Source organism: Rhinatrema bivittatum, chromosome 1, assembly GCF_901001135.1.
Source record: "Rhinatrema bivittatum chromosome 1, aRhiBiv1.1, whole genome shotgun sequence".
Classification (NCBI taxonomy): Eukaryota; Metazoa; Chordata; class Amphibia; order Gymnophiona; family Rhinatrematidae; genus Rhinatrema; species Rhinatrema bivittatum.
Window position 1 is genome coordinate 742,445,192 of NC_042615.1, and position 18,476 is coordinate 742,463,667.

Below are 18,476 nucleotides of genomic sequence, written 5' to 3' on the forward strand. Positions count from 1 at the left end.
GCAAGGATCAAAGCACTGGGTTGAGACTGCGACGCAGCGCGCCCTACACAGTCCACCCGCGGGACTGGTCGCGTACCACGCTGGGCTCGAAGCAGACTCCAGGAAGGAAGGTGGAAGCTGATACCGGAACATGATGAAGATACTGAAGAGGCCTGCACCGGGGCGCGCCCTACACAGTCCACCCGTGGGACTGGTCGTGGACCACGCTGGTGCGGAACAGGTTCGAACAGAGTCTTGACATGGACGGACGTGAGTTGCAATAGGCTCCGAAGACCGGGTCAGGACTGAAGCACAGGATTCACAATTCTATGTGGCAATTTCTTATGTTCTTATATTCTCCATCTTGTCATGACAGATTGCAGAGGCCATGACCTCCACTGACTTGCCGGAAATTTGTTCCCCCTTCATGGTGCCTTAGCAAGCTGATGCCACTTTGGTGTCACTTTGCTTCCCGTGATGCCATTAAGAGTTCATGTCACTATTGCTGGTTCCCTCTTTTGGAGCCTTGGGGTGCCCTTCCCACACTAGTTTTCGTCTTTTCTGGTGATGCATTGGATAATTCCTGCCAATCCTGATACTCCTTTGCAGAGTCTTAGGCTATTTATGTCACTTTTGGTGTCACTTTGCCACAGTCTAGGTACTTGGAGTTCGTTCCCCTTCTGATGATTTCTTCCTACAAGTTTCTTGAGAATTTATAAGAAAACTACAATTCTTTAGCACAAAATAGGTGGCAATGCTTCCCCCATTGACTTTAATGGAAAATGAATGAACTAATAAAACAAATAAGCAAATATTTATATTTTTGTTTTGAAATTAATGAAACAAATTTGGGTCCCAGCGAAACAAATGAACAAATGGAAACAATGTATTTTCTTCTGCGCATCCCTACTAAAGTCCGTGGGTAAAAAGCAACTACAGACTTTAGCCTATGTGGGCTGTTTGACATTTAGAAAGTAATTTTCAAACAAATCTAATCAATATTTTTTATGAGTGATCCCAGAATTAGATCAACAAAGCTTTTGATTTTCTTCTGCATAGGGGGCTGATAAACATATCAGTCTGAGGATATGACGTAATTTGCTTGACTGGATTAGAAACTGGTTGAGGGATAGACTGTAAAGGGTGGTGGTAAATGGAGTGCATTTTGAAGGAAGAAGAGTGATGAGTGGAGCAACTTAAGGATCTGTCTTAGGCTGGTTTGGTTCAAATATTTTTTAGACAATATTATGGAGGCTTAAGACAAGTTTGCATTTTTTTTACAAATGACACTATCTGTAATTGATTGTGAACACCCCTGAGGGATGAGACAAAATAGGAGCAATCTAAGAAAGTTTAAGCAGTGGTGAAGTGTGTGGTAGATAAATTTTGAATGCTAAATAATGCAGAGTTGTTATTTTTTTTCCCTAAAGAGAAAAAGTAGTCTAGCTCTCTGGGACATAAGGAATCAACTTTATTAACCTACCCAAGAGCTGGAGGTGGAGGATGTTTGTTGGGTGAAAATCATACTGCTTGTAATGTTTATATTTCTCTAATTGAAATTGTATATTAAGATTTATTTTTTAAGAAGAAAGTTGTTTCTTAAAAAATGTGTTGCATCCAGAAGGTTTAGAGTACTCACATGAGACCTAAATGTCATGGGATGGGGCAGGATGGAGCTGTGTTTCACCCCTGGGGTTATCTCTTGAAAAGGAACAGATGCTTCATAGACTGAGCACTATGGATTATTTTTTAATAACCTATCTAAAGTACAATCAGAAAATTATCTTCCGATGATATTAATTACTGGGTTATAAACCAAAAATGTTTTGAAAAATGGGATAATTTGGTCAACCAAACTTATAAACATAAAAAAACCTGTCATGATTTCAATAATATGTAATACAAGAGCAATATTTACAAAACATGAAAGTACACAAGAGGGGCGGAGTAATCTGCACGCACATATAGAGCAATGCAGTGTAACTAATGCGTGGCGATCATCAATCACTGGTCAATACATTTCAGTGGGAAGAACTTTTATTGTAGAGACAGACACATCAGTGGTGTACATTGATCAAAAATACCACAGTTTATAGTGTGAATACAGGGACCCCGACACGGCTCTGTTTTACGTCAGGGCTGCGTCAGGGGGACTGGATACTGTGGAAGTATGTAAACAAGAGACAAACATATATATGGTATTGAGCAGAAAACTGTTCAAAAAACAAACTGAAAGAGGAAAGACTATTAAAAACAAAATAATTTTAGGAGTGAAAAAATTTTTTTAACACATAAATGTAAAGAATGTGGGAAGGGGAGAATAGAAGGCATCAATTGAGGCAACAAAGCAGGCAAATAACTAATTATCAACTGAAAAGAACTTATGGGGAGGAAAGAATGCATTCCCTCTTCATTCCTTGCCTCCTTGACTCATATAGCATTGACTAAAATTTCTTTCAGTTCTTAGGTGAATTATTTTGACAAATCAAAGGAACTGCCATGGGGGCCACTATGACCCCCTCAATCACTTGTTTATACATTTCTCAATTCAAATCCATCTTTATTACAATTCTTCTTTTAAACAGTTCTTTCCCATTTGGCTTAGGTACATTGATGACATTTTTCTGATTTGGACTGGCACGGAGGTCCAATTCTACTTGTTTTTTGATTGGCTCAATTCTTGCAACGCACATCTCAAATTTGATTTGCATTTACATCGTACCCAAATTCCATTTTTGGACATTCTTGTCAGAGCCCAAGATTCTGCTATCACTACTTTTTTATACCGCAAACCCACTGGTCATAAGACCCATTTCGTGTCACACTCTAGTATCCAGATTCATGAAAGGAGTACTATGTCTACGCCCTCCATTGCAAAAACCACCAGTACCATGGGACATTAACATAGTCATCGAACAACTAATGCTTCCCCCCTTTGAGCCATTAGACACTTGTCACCTTCGATACCTCTCATGGAACATTCTCTTCCTAGTTGCTTTAACTTCAGCAAGAAGAATAAGTGAACTGCAAGCACTAGTCCACTATCCACCTTATTTGCAATTTTACTATGACAAAGTGACTCTTCGCACGCACCCAAGATTTCTTCCAAAGGTTATTTCCAGTTTTCACATTAACCAGACCATAACCTTACCTATTTTTTATCCAAAGCCTCATGCAAATGAGAATGATCGAAAACTCCACACTTTGGACTGTAAACATGCCCTAGCCTACTACAAGCAGCGCACTACTTCACCTAGCAGACCTTCGCAACTCTTTCTATCTTTCAGCCCGAACGCACAAGGCCATCCGGTGACTAAACGAACTCTTTCCACATGGATTTCAAACTGTATTCAATTTTGCTACTAGCAACGTTCGCAAACTCTTTCTTCCACTCCAACAGCGCACCAAGTTCGTGCACTGGCAGCCTCGATGGCCCATCTCCATGAAGTTCCCATTATAGATATTTGCAAAGCTGCAACATGGTCATCGCTGCACATTTTCACAACTCATTACTGTTTGGACAAACAAACTGTGAATGATGCAGTAATGGGTAGGACTGTCCTACAGAAGAGCACATGTTCATCGCATATACAGCCTTCATAGGAACTGTCCGCCTAAAGACTTTGTATTGAGCAAATTAACAATTAATCCACATGAAAGCTCAATACTTCAGCTGGGGACTCCCAGACAGCATGGCTAATTCAGCTGCTTATCTACGTGAAAATAGCAAGTTTGCTTACCGTAAACGGGGTTTTCCGTAGATAGCAGATGAATTAGCCATGCTGACCCACCCGCCTCCCCGAACAATTCCAGCATTACCTGCACTTGCTTTAATACTGACTGAGGAGCCTGAGGTGAATCAGAGAGGATATAAGAGGGAGCACTCAGCTGAAAGACTTTGCTGTACTTAGAGAGCTCCGCCACCTAGTGGCACGGAAGACTTACCCAGACAGCTTGGCTAATTCATCTGCTATCTACGGAAAACACCGTTTACGGTAAACAAACTTGCTCTTTCCCTTATCTGGATGATTAGCTGGTTAAGAGGACCTCTCAGGCAGAGGCCGTAGGGTCCATGTGTTTAACCTTCTGTGTGCTGGAGTTGCTAGACTTGGTCATCAACTACTCCAATTCCCATCTCAGCCCATCGCTGCAATTGGACTTATAGGAGCCCTGCTAGACACGGCTCAGGCCAAGACCTTTCTTCCGCAACTAAGAGCCATCAACTTGATGACGATCGCAGTGGAGATTCAAGAGAGCCAATAGGTCTCAGAGTGGCACATGTTGAGCCACATGGCCGCAACAGTACACATCACTCCCTGGGCAAGGTTGTATATGCAGAAATTCCATTGGACACTACGGTCCTAGTGGCGCCAGACCACTCAGGGGCTTCGGGACTGCATCCAAGTCACCCCGTCTCTCCAGGACTCTTTTTCCTGGTGGCAGGTAGACTTCAATCTGGAATGGGGAGTCCCATTCCAAAGTCCTGGAGTTCAAATTGTCATTTAGATGGGCTCAGCACTCAAGGTCTTTGGTCTACCCAGGAACAGATGTGCCAAATCATCTTCCTTGGTGCTCCAGGTGATTGGTTATGGGATTTCAGAGATCAGCTGTCCAACAAAATTGTGTTGATACTAACTGACAACCAGGTGGCAATGTGATAATTCAACAAGCAGAGGGATATGCGCTTGTACCTCCTGTGTCGGGAAGTAGTTCAGATGTGGTCATGGGCTTCTCCCAAGGCATGGTGCTCAGGGACATCTATCTGGCCAAAATGGAGAATGTGATTTCAGACAGGCTGAGTTGTTCCTTCAGACCCCACGAATGGTTTCTAGACCAAGAGGTGGCAAATCAGATCTTCCACCAGTGGAAGATTGCCTTGGAATAGGGAGGTTCCTCAGTTTTGCTCCCTATACAGGTCACGCAACGAACCAGCCTCAGATGCCTTCACCAGCTATTGGGGCGAGGGCCTTTTGTACACTTATCCTCCAACTCCACTGGTGTTGAAGACTTTGTTGAAGTTTCAAGAGGACTGGTATTTTTCTATATATTTATAAATGATCTTGAAAGGGTTTCGAGGAGTGAAGTGATCAGATTTGCAGATGACATAAAATTATTCAGAGTAGTTAAATCACATGCAGATTTTGATAAATTGCAGGATGACCTTGCGAGACTGGCAGATTGGGCATCCAAATGGCAGTTGAAATTTAATGTGGACAAGTGCAAGGTGATTCCTATAGGGAAAAATAACCCATGCTGTAGTTACATGATGTTAAGTTCCATATTAGGAGCTATCACCCAGAAAAAGATTTAGGCGTCATAGTGGATAATATATTTAAATTGTCTGCTCAGTGTGTTGCAACAGTCAAAACAGAAAACAGAATGTTAGTAATTATAGGAAGGTAGTGGTGAATAAAACAGAAAATGACATAATGCCTCTATCGCTCTATGGTGAGACCACACCTTGAGTACTGTGTGCAATTCTGGTTGCCACATCTTAAAAAAGATGTAGTTGCACTGGAGAAGTTACAGATAAGGGCGACCAAAATAATAAAGGGGATGGAAAGGCTCCCCTATAAGGAAAGGCAAAAGAGGTTAGGGCTGTTCAGCTTGGAGAAGAGACAGCTGAGGGGGGGGGGGGGGGATATGATAGAGATCTTTAAAATCATGAGCGGTCTAGAATGGGTAAATGTGAATCGATTATTTGCTCTTTCAGTAATAGGACTAGGGGGCACTCCTTGAAGTTAGCAAGCAGCACATTTGAAACAAATCAGAGAAAAATATTTCCGCTCAATGCACTAACCACATCGAGAGGATGTGGTTAGAGCAATTAGTGTAGCTGGGTTTAAAAAAGGATTGGATGAGTTCCTGGAGGAGAAGTCAATTAACTGCTATTAATCAAATTGACTTAGGGAATACCCACTGCTATTACTGGCAATAGCATGGGATCTACTTAATGTTTGGGTAGTTGCCAGGTACTTGTAACCTGGATTGGCCACTGTTTGAAACAGGATGTTGGGCTTGATAGACCATCGGTCTGACCTAGTATGGCAACTTCTTATATTCTTAAAGGGACTATGATCCTCTTTGGCTGTTATTGGCCAAGATAGGACTGGTTTCCACTCCTCCAGGAAATATCCATCAGGAAACTGATCAGACTGGGGACTTCACCAGATCTTATCTCTCAGAATTGGGGCAGGTTGCAGCATCCCAACCTCCAGGCCCCGTCACTTACAGCTTGAACGTTGAGAGACTGATCCTACAACAGTTTGATCACTCAGAAGATGTGTCTCTGGTCCTTGTGGTTTCTAGAAAGCCTTCTACTAGAAAATCCTTTGCACCTAAGTGAAGGTTTTCAGTCTGGTGTGAGCAGAGGGCTCCATATCCCTTTTCCTGCTCCACACAAAATCTGCTTGATTATCTTCTACACCTGTCAGAGACTGGTCTGAAGACTAACTTCAATCCTGGGTGCTATTGGTGCATATCACCATAGTGTAGAAGGTAAGCCCATCTCTGTACAGCCTATAGTTGTACGATTCATGTGAAGGCTGATTCAATTGAAGCCTCCCTTAAGGCCTCCTGTTGGGTCCTGGGACCTCAATGTGGTTTTAGTTCAGCTGATGAAAGCTCCCTTTGAGCCTCTGCTTTCCTGTGACCAGAAGAACCTGAATTTGGAAGGTCATATTTTTGGTGGCGGTCGCTTTGCCAGACACCCAGTGACTGACGCTCTGAATCTCTTCAAAGGACATAGGCTTGACAGTTTTCAAAAGCCATTTACACAGATATATTGGCTGTCGGAATATTGCTCACCCTTTCCCTGGGTAAATGTATGTGTGGGGATCAATTAACAAATTTTACTTTTACCAGCGGAAGATGGGGTTAGGTCAGGGGAAGCAACAGCATGGGCAGTTTTGCATTTTAAAACCCATGTGCATCATTTTCCATGGGAAAAGTACCTGCTGAAAAAGCGGAGGCAAATCTGTGCAAGTAATTTTTCCAAAGGAAATTTTCAAATGGGAAGTCTGCTTGAACTTTCCGTTTGAAAACTGGTGCAAAGCCTGCAGATAAAAGTACTTGTGCCCTTTGCCCCGTTTGGATCGTTATGAAAATTGCCTTATAATGCACCAATTATGTATTCAGAAACGCAAACTTATGAAACTGTTTAGCAAAACTCAGCTTAGAAAAGAACTACCAGTGCATTATAGTGCTTAGGATAAAACATTTGAAGTTTGATTAGTGTGCAAAGGAGGCATGTGTTTTTCTTTCAAAGGAAAGGAAGACCCCCAAAAGAAGTATTCTTAAAACCTTGTATTTTTAAAAAGTTATATTCAGCTTTGCTAGCTTTCTGGCTCTGATAGTAGCAGATTTGTGCACTGCTATAAGAATGCTGCATGGAGCAGGTTCTGTCATTGCTTTGTGATGATTATCTGTTGAGTGTCTCTGTGCAGAGAGAGTCTTCTGGAACACTGCATTCAGGGCCGGTTGGCTGATATAAATCTGTTTTCTGGAAATAGAAACCATTAAACATTAATGACGGAAGTTTAGTTCACGGTATCAAAGTAGGGCTGCAGGCACTTACTTGAAGATAGTCATTATTGCAGGTGCTGCCACTTAAATATTTTGGTTGGCAATTTGACACTGGGAATGTTATATATCTCTTTTGTTGGATTTTTATTAAATACCAAAAGTGTGAATAATTTTATAACCTGGAAACTCTGCCTGTTTAAAATTTCCCATTATCATTAATGATCTCAGTAAATCAGAATGCCATATATAGCTACAGCATTAACCACATTCATTTCAGGTTCTGAGTTAACCTGAGCAAAGTTTTGTATATAAACCCAGAATCAGAGATCAGAGCCTTTAATTTCCCACAGCAGCTTGGGAGTAAATTCTGCAGCAACAGTTAGAAAATTCTAAGGCAATTATGTGGCACCTTTGCATATATTTTAATTATTACTGTGTACAGTTCTGGAAATCATACCTTCAAAAGAATATCAGTCGGGTGGAGTCCAAAGGCTGGCTAATAAAATGGTCAGTGGTCTTATAGGGACAGACCTAAAGATTTAAACATGTATACCTTAGAGGAAACACACAAAAAAAGAAAAACTATCTACCCTGATATTTTATATGAAATTGCAAAAGACCATGCAAGTATTTTGAATCATATGATGACCTTCATATATGACATCATTGTCTGTGCTATAGACAAGCATGAAAATTTAATTCTGCCAAAGTGTATAATCATCGGTCCTACTTTTTTGGTTTTTAAGAAATGTCCATGCAAACAATGTGTTCAAATGAAAATATACTTCGTAGAAAATAATTAAATAATAATGTTTTTCAATCAAATCACTCGTTCTGATGTCAATGTTTAAATGGTGAATAAAAGACAGTCTAGTACTTAACTGGCAGAACATAGTTGAGTCCAAAAAAAAGAAAAGTTTACTCCGTATGAAAAAACAGGTGCCCGACATGGTCTGTGTTTCGGTAGTCCTTCTTTTTGGGGCAGGATGAATTCTTAAAGTAAGGAACATAAATAATGATAAATAAATAATTACACAGCAGTAAAACAGTGGGAAAAGTAAAAACAACATACCACAATGTATCTCAGGTCTGCCTATGTCAGTATGGATCCATTTCCGGTTACGTTTGCCGGAACCAGTATGCAGGTAGGCGCGGTTATCCTGAGCTTCGCTTGGGCGGTCCCTCCGAGGGAGAAGACAGCCCCCCTCCGGGGGAGGCTACTAGGTCGCAGGATCGAGCCGGGAAGAAGCAGCAGGCCCCGTTCCCGCTGAGCGTGGGAACGGCGGCCATTTTGTTTCAAGATGCAGACGCCGGCTTCTCTGAGGAGGAGGCAGGAGAACCAATTGGAGCCACGCTGCCGTTTTCAGCCACTGGAGTGGCATCGCATCCGATTGGTCAGCTGGGGGAGCCCCCGGGCAGTGGCTCCTCTGCTTTTTCGCCAGAATTTGTGGTCTTAATGCACCGGGCTTTTTTGTAAAGCAGGGAGTCGCTGGGGGGGGTTTGGGGGTCCTCCTCCCTCTAAGCTAGCGCGATTGGACACCGTTTTGGGGGGCAGAGTCCACCAAGCCGGTACCCTACGACTCGATGAGGGACCAGGACCCTCTCGAGACCCTCCGGGGAGTCAGTCGGCGCTGCGGTCCTCTTCGGGAGGGGACGTCCCCCTGGACCCAGATGGGGAAGACTCCCTCTTGGCGACTCAGGTGGAGGGCGACGACCCGCGGGTGCTCCGCATTTTTCAGGCGGGGGAATTGGACGACCTCATTCCCCATATCCTGCAAGAGATGGATATCAACCCTCCTCCGGATCTGGTGGGGCCCGACCCGAAGGTCAAGAAGGGGGATCCTCTCCTGGCAGGCCTTCGGCCATTGGCTAAGGCTTTTCCCACACACCACACCATATTGCAGCTCATCTCCAGAGAGTGGGATGCGCCGGAGTCCAATCTTAGGGTCAGCAGGGCCATGGAAAAATTGTATCCCCTTCCGTCCGACTTCCTGGAACTTCTCAAAGTTCCCGCCGTGGATTCCGCGGTCTCTGCGGTCACTAAGCATACCACCATTCCCGTTACGGGGGGTACAGCTCTGAAGGACATTCAGGACAGGAAGCTGGAGGTATACCTAAAACGGATCTTCGAAGTCTCAGCGTTGGGATTGCGGGCTGCGATCTGCAGTTCGCTAGCGCAGCGTGCAGGGCTTCGTTGGGTTCAACAGCTGCTTACTTCACAGTCTCTGCCGGAGGCACAGGAAGCGGACAGGTTGGAGGCCATCGTCGCCTACCGCGCTGATGCCCTATACAATCTCCTGCGGGTCTTAGCTCGCTCGATGGTTGCGGCGGTGTCGGCACGTCGGCTCCTGTGGCTGGGAAACTGGTCGGCTGATGCCTCCTCCAAGACTCGATTGGGATACCTTCCCTTTTCGTTCCTGTAGTACCATGGATCAGTCCAGACACCCTCCCTGTGCCTGGGGTTATTATGGTGGGACATCCCTGCTTTCCTTTGTTTCCGCTGTGTGTGTTTCTTCTTGGGGTTCCAAGATTTGTTTTTGTCTTGCAGTTACATTTGCAAGTTCACAGTTCAGTTATGGTTTACCATATTTTGTTACGGCTGGATTGTTCAGCCATTATGACTTCAAATTGCTTACTTGATCCCTCTGTGGTAGTCTCTTCTCTTCTTGGCTTTGCTAGTCTAGATACTGAGAATTGAGGCAGGGGAGGGGAGGGGAGATTATATAGGACCTCCCCTAGAAGTTTTAGTTCTGACTCCATCTGCTGGACGGGGGACATAACCCACCATCTGGACTGATCCATGGTACTACAGGAACGAAAATTAGCAAGGTAAGGAATAATTTTCTTATGTACACAACATGGGTGGTGGTGCAGTCCGAATTAAACTTGGTGGTGTGGGTGATGCCATTGTAACCACACCACGAAGAACCAGATAACGTGAGGGGGCACATGGAACATTTATGACACGGCTGATGACCTAGTATTCTAGGCAATATCGTGTTGTGATCAGTTGTCAAAAGATAATGTACCAGTAGACAGTCTCTTAGATTTTTGCCTCGACTGTATGTAATCAGAGGTAAAGTATGAAAAACAGAATGCATTTTCAGAATATGCCAATGGTCACGAATTAGAGCAGCAATTTGGGATGATTTTGTGGAGTAGCGTTAGGTGCAAACCAAAGGCTCTGTTGTGTCCTGTTTAGATCAATCAATCAAAAGCCACTGTCGTTCTGCATTTGTGAAACGCTTCCGTGCTTGTTTTATGATGTGTGCTGGATATCCTCAATGCAGAAGACGTTGGGGAATGATGTCTCTTGATGTAAAAATTCATCTTTTGTACAGCAGATACGACGTAGCCTTAAAAATTGTCCAACTGGTAACATTTGTTTAATATGATACGGATGGTTTTTATACAGAGTAATGAGTATAGTGTTAGCATCCTTAATAATCAAAATGTCCAAAAAATTAATCTGCTAAAAATGGTAATGCATAGTGAAATGTAAATTGGCATCAAGGGTGTTTAACCAAGCCAGAAATAGGAGCAGATCTGTTTCATTGCCGTGCCAAAAAAAGAAAATATCGTCAATGTAGTGATACCAGGAAGAAACCTGAGCAAAATTCAGAGCCAGATACAAAAAATGTTGTTCAAAGTTAGCCATATAGAGATTTGCTAGGCTCAGAGCCATAGTGGCACTCATGGCGGTGCCATGGGTCTGTTTGTAGAAAGTCTCCTGAAAAACAAAGTAGTTGTCACATAGTGCCAGAGTAGCTAAAGCAATCAAAAAAGTGGTTGGAACGTGATGTGGTCGAGGTCTAGAATCCAAAACGGTATTCAAAATAGACAGCGCTTGTACTTGAAGAATACTTGTATATAAAGTTTGAATGTCAAGGGTGACCAAAAAGGCTTGAATAATGTTATTAACAGACGTCAAAATCTGAAGCATTTGCTTGGTGTCTTTAACATAAGAGGGCATTTGAGGAACAAAAGGTTGTAAAAATAAGTCCACAAAGATTGACAGAGGCTCCACTAAAGATCCAATTTTCATGATGATGGGTCTGCCAGGGGGATTGTTTAAATCTTTGTGCACCTTCGGTACCATATAGATGGTAGGAATTCTAAAGGCATTCAGGCCGATACAGAAAAACCTGCGGGAGAGCCAGCGAACACCTGCTCTCTTGACGCACACCCAGGCCACTCTCCTGGGCGCGCGATTCAGTAAAAAAATATGTAAATGAGAGACCGTGGTAAAAGGAGGCACCAGGGACACTAGCACGTCCCTAGCGCCTCCTTTGTGACAGAAGCGGAGGCTGTCAGCGGGTTTGACAGCCGACGCTCAAGTTTTCCGGCGTCTGTTCTCAAGCCTGCTGACAGCCACGGATTTGGAAAACGGACGCCGGCAAAATTGAGCGTCCATCTTCCCGGCCGCAGACTTGAAATTTGTTTGTTTTTTTTTTACTTTTGGGGCCTCTGACTTAATATTACTATAATATTAATTCTGAGGCGGTACAGAAAAGCAGTATTTTCTGCTTTTCTGTACACTTCCCCAGTGCTGGCCGAAATTAAAATGTGCGGCTTGGCTGCACATTTTTACTTTCTGGATCGCGCAGGAATGACTAATAGACCCATCAACATGCATTTGCATGTTGCGGGCGCTATTAGTTTCGGGGGAGTTGGCCTTGCATTTTCTCGACGCGCTATTACCCCTTACTGTATAAGGGGTAAAAATAGCGCATCAAAAACACGCAGCCAAACACGGGCTAACAGTGCGCTCCACCGGAGCACACTTTACTGTATTGGCCCTTTTGTTAATCAAAAATGTGCGTTCTTTAGACATCAAAAAACCACTATCGTATCCCTGTTCAACAAGGTCTGTGATGGTACTTAGTAAAGTTGGGCTTGGATCCATAGGTAGAATTTGATAATTGGTTCTATCTGATAGATGAGAGTTAATGGTGTGTAAATATGAACTATCTTGCAGGACCACCATGCCCCCGTTATCAGCAGGTTTAAAAATAGTGGAAGAAAAGGCTTTCAGCTCTTTTAGAGCGGAAAATTGCAGAAAAGTAAGGTTATATTTGGGGTCTGGCCAGGATTCTATGTGATCTAAGTCATGTAAGACCAATTCCATATAGGTTTTACATGGGGATCAATGGGTACCAGAGGCATCCAATGGGATTTTGGAGAGACCATAGAACATTCTAAAGGTTTTTGTAGGTCTTTAAAGAAAAACATGATCTGCAACTTATGAAAAAAATTGTATAAGTCACGGCGGCATTGAAACGGGTCATATCTACAATGGGGGATGAAGGAAAGACCTTTTTGTAAGACTTGTAATTGAGGAGCCGTCAGTGGAGTAGATGACAAATTAATTACGATTGATTCCTTGTGCTCTTGCTTGTGGGCGATTCTCTGGATCGGGCCAAGGTGTCCCTCGGCGCCAGTAAAAAGGAAACCGGCCTGACCTGCGATAGGATGGTCATGAGTAACCACGGCGTTGATCTGAAAATGTTGAAGGCTGACATGTAGAGTTAGACATGTCTTCGTCAGAACAGATGACAATTCATCCGAGGAAAGGGCGAATGCCACTTTCTTAGGTTACAGGAAAGACAGGATAGGGGAGATATGATAGAGATATTTAAGTTTCTCCTAGGTGAGAATGCACAAGTGGCAGTCCTCGTTTCAATGACAAGGAAATTGTGCAATGAGGGGTCATGGAATGAGGGTGAAAGAGGGTAGACTTGGAAATAATCTAAGGAAATATTTCTTTAAAGAAAACGTTGTGGATACATGGAACAGCCTTCCAGTGAAAGTGATAGAGACAAGGACAGCATCTGAATTCAAGATAGCATGGAACAAGCACAGGGGTTCTCTGAGGGAGATTGTAGGGATTGTGACCTGAATAATTGGGGTGAATAGGTAGCCTAGATTGCCCATATGGTCATTTTCTGTTGTCACATTTCTGTGTTTCTATTTTGCATAATGTACATTTAATGTGCATAATAAAAATAAAGTTTGACTTAACTGGAGAGAGGTCATTAAGGAAAACTACTGCTCTAGCATTTAACTTTTAAAAGGGAGACAATGATAAAGTGAGAAAAATAGTTAGAAATAAACTAAAAGATGCAGCTGCAAAGGTTAAGATTCTATATCAGGAATACTATCTTGTAAGCCCAGACCAGATATGTTCCATTCATTAAAAAAAGTGGAAGGAAGGCCAAATAACTGACAGGTTTTAAAGGTGAGGTAACAAATGCTATTACAGTCAAAAGAATTTATTTCAAAAAATGGAAAGAGGATCTAAATGAATAAAATAGGAAGGCAAAATGATAATTTGAAAAAAAGCTTGCAGTAGAGGCAAGAATTAATAATAAAAACTTTTTCAAGTACATCCGAAGCAGGAGGCCTGTGAGGGAATCAATTGGGATGATAAAGGGGTGAAAGGAGCACTTAGGAAGACAAGGCCATAGCGGAAAGACTAAATTAATTCTTTGCTTTGAGGATGTTGGAGAGATACCCATGCTGGAAATGGTATTTAATGGTGATGATTTGGAAAAATTGCAACAAATCACGATGAATCTGGAAGATGTAAGTGAGAAATTGACAAATTTTATGAAGTTTCAGAAGGCAGTTAAAACTTGGCTCTTTGGTCAGGCTTATGATTGTTAAACCTTAATGCAGAAATTATCAGTATTACCTACTGGGCCATGTCTTATTGGATATTTATTTTGTTGCATGATCTTTCTTTTAGTCTGTATATCTTTGATTGGATTTTTTTGTTTATTATTTTTCTTGTAAATTGCTTAGATACATTCTTACAGGTAAATTCTTACAGGTGATATATTAAATTCAATAAATAATAATAACTAAAGAGTAGCAAATCACATGCTGCAAGTGATTTACATCCCAGAGTTCTAAAAGAACTCAAAAAATAAATTGCAGCTCTATTGCTAGTAATTTGTCACCTATCATTTAAATTGTCTATTGTACTTGAACATTGGAGGATGGCCATTGAAACGTCAATCTTTAAAAAGGTCTCCAGGGTAATCTGAGCAATTATAGACCAGTGAGCCTGATGTCAGTGCTGGGAAACATTGTAGAAATTATTGTAATAAATAAAATTACAGGATACATGAATAGACATGGTTTAATAGGATACAGCCAACATGGATTTACCCACGGGAAATCTTGTCTCACCAATATGCTACATTTTATTTTATTTATTTATTTAATTTATTTTCCACCTTTCAGGTACTTCAGGTTCTGTAGGTATTTTTTTGATGGTTTAATAAACATGGATAAAGGTGAATCCTCATGAAACACTCTTCAAGAAATTAAAAAGACATGGAAAAGAACGCAACATTCTATTTATGATAGCGAACTGGTTAAAAGATTTCTCAATGGACAGAGTTAAAAGGATCTGTTCTGGGATTGGTGCTTTCAAATATATTTATAAATGATTTGGAAAAGGGAACAATGAGTGAGATGATCAAATTTGCAGATGACACAGAATTATTCCAGGTTGTTAAATCACAAGCAGATTGTGAGAAATTGCAGGAGTACCTTGTAAGACTAAAAGATTAAGCATCCAAATGGCAGATGGAATTTAATGTGGACAAATGCAAAGCGATGCACATAAGGAAAAATAATCTAAATTTGCAGTTATACAATATTAAGTTCTATATTAGGAGTTAGCACCCAGGAAAAGGATCTAGGCATCCTCTTGGAAAATATGTTGAAACCCTCAGCCCAGTGCGTTATAGTGGTCAAAAAAGCAAACAGAATGTTAGGAATTATTAGAAAATGGATGGAGAATAAAATGGAGAATATCATAATACGTCTGTATCACTCCATGGCGCAACTGTGTCTAGAATATTTGTTCAATTCTGGTTGCTGCATCTCAGAAAGTTGCAACAGAACTAGAAACGATACAGAGAAGGACAACCAGAATGATAAAGGACTGGAACTGCTTCCCCAGTGAAGAAAAGCTAAAGAGGTTAGGGCTCTTCAACTTGCAGAAAAGACAGTTGAAGGGATATATGACAGAGGTCTATAAAATTCAAGAGTGAAATAGATAAGTGCACACATGTGTAAAGTATGAAGAGTCAGGCTAGCTGGATATATTTTGAAATTTGAGAGAAGTTGGAACTGAAGTGATTTTTTATAACATAAGTCTGGGATATGATGAGGATCATTGAAGTCATAGAAATAGGATGGCATTCAGGGAAGAATCTGGTTTGTTATCTGTACTGGTTACAATTTTTGTTTTTATTTTGCTTTTATGTGACTTTTATGCCTGGAATGGTAGAAAGTGAGGGTAAAAAATTGGTATTAAATAAAATAAATTGTTATGAGTCTACATTCTGACAAGAAGTACTGAAAACAGCAGTACACAGAAGGGAATGAGATGTGCAAAGATTCCTGCGACTCACCAGGTATGCAAGGATCTAAATGGGCAAGAGATGGGGCACCCTAGGGAAAAGGGGATAGGGTGGGGGAGGCAGTTGGGGGGGGGGGGGGACAGGATAGGGTAGAAGAAGGGATAAAGAAAGATGAAGGTCTGAAGAGGGAGGTAACCTAGGGGAAAGTTTCAAATTAAGGGTCTAGGGGCAGAAATATAGGTCATGGCGGTATGAGTCAGCCCATGGTTGAGTCTTAACACCCAGACCCTTTTTTTCGAAATGGCTATCCTGTACCTCTGTGGAAGAAGGATGGTCCGGTTGCAGCATTAGCTGCAGGGTCACCAGCATGTGAAGCATACTCATAAGTTGAGCGAGCAATCACAACAGCTGAGGGATGGAGTAAATGGTTCTTTTTACTGTGCTTAGCTTCATAATAGCCAATGAGGATCTGATGCAACTTCAATGATTCTTTACACTTGGGCGGCAAAGAATGTGATATTGTCGTTGCAAGATGCAGTACCATGGACTTTTATGAAATGGGATACTAGCCAAGGATTCATGGAAACACAACATTTCAGTAGCAGCAGGATGGCTTCTGCAGCTGCATCCAATAGCATTCTTAATTAAATAGCATTGGCATGTATCATACATATAGTTTAGTGCTGGTAACGTCTTGAAGCTAGCTTATAAGCAAAGGCCATATCTTTGATTACTATTGTTAATATCCACTGTTCTGCTATGATTTCTTATGTGCTGATTGAATTGCCTGACTGGATGTGTCTTTATTCAGCTGATGGTAAGGGAATGTGCATGGGATGGGTGACTCATCCATCTGCACATGTTGAGTAATGAGCTGAAATCTCAAATATATTTTGGTAATGGTGAAGGAGGTTAAATGAGATATATACCCTTTTAGGAATGTGTATTTGTTTGAAATTAATAAGTAATCCAAAATGAAATGTGTCATTTTCATTTTTTTCGTTTAAAACTAAAGAAATGGACGGTGCTTCTGAAAATAATGGAAATCTTCATTTGCATTTGTTTTCGGATCCCATTCAAGTTTGAGACAAGCAAAACTGCTCTTTTTTTTGCTACGCAAGGCAAGCCAGACAGAACAGAGTCTGGATGGAAAGGGACAAGGAAGAAGCGGGACCAATCGAAGACTAGCTTTTTTTAATCAGCCTGTTCTAGCTGGCACCAGCAAGGATCGGCAATGATTTTTCTTTAAAGCTGAAGTTGAAAGGAAAATGTAACTTTTGAGATAGGCATGGCTCACTCCCTGGGGCATCAGGATTGGCTACAGATGATGACATGATACTTGAAGTCTTTCAAGGATGTCACAGAGGGTGTCATTTCCCCACGAGCCATCCTAGGCAAAGTCATCCCCATAGTCCCGGGGTGGCCAACTCTGGTCCTAGAAAGCCATAAACAGTCCTGGTTTTCAGGATAACCATAATGAATATGCCTGATAAGAGTTTTGCATGCTCTGCTTCCTTTGCCCCAAAACAAAAACATTAAAAAAAAGAAAAACTTCTTTTCCCCTGCCCCTCTCTAGATGTCTTTGGATCCTTTCCACCATGTCTTTGGATCCTTGTCTTTGGATCCTTTCCACCATTCAATTCAGGAAATCATGTCCATCTGATATACTCAGCGAGCAGCTCTCCAAGGAACTCTCCAACCTGGACCTGTCTAATCCCGACTCAGCCCTATCTTCCTGGCAAACAATTACTGAAGCAGTCGCAAACAAATGGTGCCCAATAACCTCCAAAACAATCAATCCAAAAAAAGGGGGAATCTACCTTGGTTCAGCACCGAACTAAAACAGATGAAACAGGACTTACGCCATAAAGAAAATAGATGGCGAAAAACCCCCAACTCAACTACCCTTTCAGCATACAAGGGTTTCTTACATCGCTATAGGACCTGCATACTACAAAAAAAAAAGGAATATTACGCCAACAAAATACACCACTACCAGTATGACGCCCAGGCCCTATTTGCTTACGTAACACAAATAACTAAATCAACCCCGCCACCTATTCCAGACAAACAAGCTCTATCCAAGGCTAATGAACTCGCCTCATTTTTTCAACTGAAGATCCTAAATACTCTCGCCCTCCTTCCTCCTAATACAACACCTCTCAAATCAGATGAGAATTTCAATTTGTTCGCTAAACCTAAGTTGGACAGCTTCGAATTAATCTCCACCAAAGAGATTGAATCCATTCTAAAAAGACAGAAACCATCTAGTCATCCGGCTGATAATATCCCATCAAGACTCCTGCTGCTTATTCCAGACACAATCTCAGGACCTCTAACAAATATTATTAACAGCCTTCTAACTCAAGGAAGCTACCCAGACAGCCTAAAAACTGCTTCTCTTAAGCCCCTCCTCAAGAAACACAATCTAGACCCTAATGTACTAGCCAACTTTAGACCCATCTCCAATCTACCATTCGTTGCCAAACTTACAGAGAAACTGGTAAACACCCAGCTTTCAGAATATCTAGAGGACCATAAGATCCTATACCCCTCGCAATATGGCTTCCGGAAATCACGCAACACGGAGACCCT

The 18,476-nt window shown here is 41.9% G+C and overlaps 1 protein-coding gene across 1 annotated transcript in view; it reads left to right on the forward strand.

Annotated features, from left to right (window-relative positions):
* OXCT1 (3-oxoacid CoA-transferase 1) overlaps positions 1–18,476 on the forward strand; it is a 570,108-nt gene that overhangs the window by 302,936 nt on the left and 248,696 nt on the right. The window lies entirely within an intron of this gene.